At 40.5% G+C, this 3,260-nt stretch overlaps 1 protein-coding gene across 3 annotated transcripts in view; it reads right to left on the bottom strand.

The window, feature by feature from the left end:
- The window catches only part of SMIM14 (small integral membrane protein 14), a 73,352-nt gene that overhangs the window by 56,865 nt on the left and 13,227 nt on the right, over positions 1–3,260 (bottom strand). The window contains exon 1 of one of the 3 annotated variants that reach the window (XM_011949090.1): positions 1,443–1,588. The exons of the other annotated variants lie outside the window; for them this stretch is intronic. The gene's annotated coding sequence lies outside the window, so the exon portion shown is untranslated. Of the gene's footprint in view, positions 1–1,442; positions 1,589–3,260 lie in introns of those variants that run through there. 3 annotated transcript variants of the gene reach the window in all.

Below are 3,260 nucleotides of genomic sequence, written 5' to 3'. Positions count from 1 at the left end.
TTTTTTTTTAATTAGCTGGGTGTGGTGGCGCGTACCTGTGGTTCTAACTATTCTGGAGGCTGAAGTGGGGAGATCACTTGAACCCAGGAGTTTGAGACCATTGTGAGCTATAATCACATCACTGCACTCCAGCCTGAGTGACAGAACTAGACCTGGTCTCTTAAAAAAAAAAAAAAAAAAACTGAAAGAACATACATCAGACTTAATATGTGAATAGCTCGGGGGAAGAGAATATAATTTGGGGGAACAGAGTTTCACTGTCAATTTTTACATTTCTTATGAGCATGTATTTATGTATTAAGACTTCTAAAATACAAATTTTAATTTTAAAAAGCCACATATATATAATTACAAGAAGATGACTGGGATACATATAGAATATAAGTCCAAGAAACCATGAAGGAAAGGACCAATAATTTTAACAACCAAAACCAATAAAAGTTTCTATAAAACCAAAAATATACCATACAATGAAAAGACAACAAACTTGAAAAACCATGTGCAATATCAGAGCTAGTTTCCTTAATTCACAGAGAACTCCGAAAAAATCAGTATGAAAATGGCAACCTAGTAGAAAAGTGAGCGAAGATTACATTCACAGGAAAACACAGAGCCAATAAGCAAATACAAAATGGAAGGGTAAATCAAAACAATCTTACACATATCAGGAGATTGGTAAAATTAATTCATCCAGCCAGGCACAGTGGCTCACGCCTGTAATCCCAGCACTTTGGGAGGCCAAGGCAGGCCTGACCTGAGGTCAGGAGTTCGAGACAAGCCTGGCTGACATGGCCAAACCTGGTCTCTACTAAAAATACAAAAATTAGCTGGGCACGGTGGTGGGTGCCTGTAATCCCAGCTACTCGGGAGACTGAGGCAGGAGAATCGCTTGAACTCAGGGGGTGGAGGTTGCAGTGACCCAAAATAGTGCCAATTCATTCCAGCCTGAGCAACAGAGCAAGACTCCATCTCAAAAAAAAAAAAAAAAAAATTAGCCAGGCATGGTGGTGTTTGTCTGTAATCCCAGCTACTCAGGAGGCTGACACAGGAGAATCGATGAACCCAGGAGGTGGAGGTTATAGTAAGCCGAGATTGCACCACTGCACTCCGGCCTGGGCAACAGAGCAAGACTCCATCTCAAAATAATAATAATAATTCAGCCTAGTTAATTTGAATATCCATATTCAAACAAGTATGCAAAATTTCTGTACAGCATGTTTACTGGAATACCATAAGAGCAAAGAAAAAAGTAATGCAAAGTATTTATCAGTGTTGTTTCAATTAAATGATGCCATGAGTACATAAGATCCTATACAGCTGTTAGAAAAATTAAGGTAGATTTCTACGTGGTGATTTGGTGAAACAACCAACATATAGTGAGATGAAATCAAGCCATAAACAGGGCAAACCTTTTCATCTAATATCCTTCTAGATCTGCCTGCCTGAGCTAAAGGTAGAAGGGGAGGTGAGGATTGGAATGGGAGATAGATATGTGGCCTAAGCTGGAGAGGCTCACTTTCTGGAAGGTGAGCAACACCATGTGTAAACTCTACTTCACAGTTTTGTCTGAGGCCACTCTGCCCACACCTTTTAAAAAAAAAAAAAAGGTGATTAGCTTTCACGTTTGATTGTATCTATCCAACACAGAAAACGCTGAGTAAATATAACCTACCCTTATATATAAAGTTCACCGGTATGCCGGGCACGGTGGCTCACGCCTATAATCCCGACACTTTGGGAGGCCGAGGCGGGCGGATCACGAGGTCAGGAGATCGAGACCATTCTGGCTAACATGGTGAAACCCCGTCTCTACTAAAAATACAAAAAACTAGCCAGGCGAGGTGGCGGGCGCCTGTAGTCCCAGCTACTCCGGAGGCTGAGGCAGGAGAATGGCGTGAACCCGGGAGGCGGAGCTTGCAGTGAGCTGAGATCCGGCCACTGCACTCCAGCCTGGGTGACAGAGCGAGACTCCGTCTCAAAAAAAAAGAAAGCACAAGCACACTGGCTTTCATAAAGAAAGGGAGACTTGTTTTTATCACAAGTCTTATAAAATTGTAAAACATGGCTATTTTAAAATCTCTTTTTAATTCATTAAATTAACAAAATCAGACTCCACCACCACCTCTAAAAAAAAAACAGAGCTTCTGGAGGGCAGAAATCTTAGTCATCATCATCTCTGAACACCACCTATACTGCTTAGCCACAGCACTCACAGAATAAAAATTTACTGAATTCTTGACAATGTTTATTTTCTCTACATCTATATGTGCCAGGAACAAGTAAATCAACTAGAATTTTAAATTATACTTCAGTCTTAATTAGCCTCCAGTAAAATGAGAAAGTATATTTATAAATAGGACATTCCTCAATAGTGCTACACTTCTGTGGAACTTTCTTCCTGTAAACTTCAGCTGTTTTAAGTACTATTGGTTTTCAGTTAACAGTTTCCATTTTAAAATCACTGGGGTTTTTTTTTTTTTGAAAATAGGATGAACACAGTTCTCTTTTGATGAAGAACCAAAAACAAGTGTCAACACAAACCAGCAGCTAGGCACTAGAAGAAAAAAACTTAACCAGTCCCACCGCACATTTAAATCCCGTGGTCTCCAGAGACATTAAGAAGCTGCTCTATCCTAGGCAAGACAGAACAGTGTTACTGAATCAGAATTTTAGTAAATCTGCCTCAATGAGGTCTTTGATAGAAAGTAATTTAAAACAATGTTTTGTCTTGTATGTTTCATAGACTTGTTCATCTCCCCAATATATATCGCTAATGTTAGACAACAATTGATCCTTGAGGACAAGCAGCTTCAAGACTTGTTTCTCAAAAACGTGCAACAGGTTACAAAGGTCTAAGTCATGAAAACATAGTTTACTAATAAAATTCAAAATAGCCAGGCACGGTGGCTCCCACTTGTAATCGCAGCATTTTGGGAGGCCAAGGAGGGTGGATCATCTGAGGTTAGGAGTTCAAGACCAGTGTGGCCAACATGGTGTGAAACCCAGTCTCTACTAAAAATACAAAAATGTGCTGGGCATGGTGGTGCAAATGCCTGTAATCCCAGCTGCCTGGGAGGCTGAAGCAGAATTGCTTGAACCTGGGACGGTTATAGTGAGCCAAGATGGCACCATTGCACTCTAGCCTGGGCAACAAGAGCAAAACTCCGTTACAAAAATAAATAAATAAGGGAGGGATTGCATTGGGAGTTATACCTGATATAAATGATGAATTGATGGGTGCTGACGAGTTGATGGGTGCA

This window comes from Colobus angolensis, unplaced genomic scaffold, assembly GCF_000951035.1.
Source record: "Colobus angolensis palliatus isolate OR3802 unplaced genomic scaffold, Cang.pa_1.0 Scaffold29, whole genome shotgun sequence".
Classification (NCBI taxonomy): domain Eukaryota; kingdom Metazoa; phylum Chordata; class Mammalia; order Primates; family Cercopithecidae; genus Colobus; species Colobus angolensis.
Note: the sequence above shows the minus strand (reverse complement) of the source record. Positions and strands in the feature narration are given on the sequence as shown.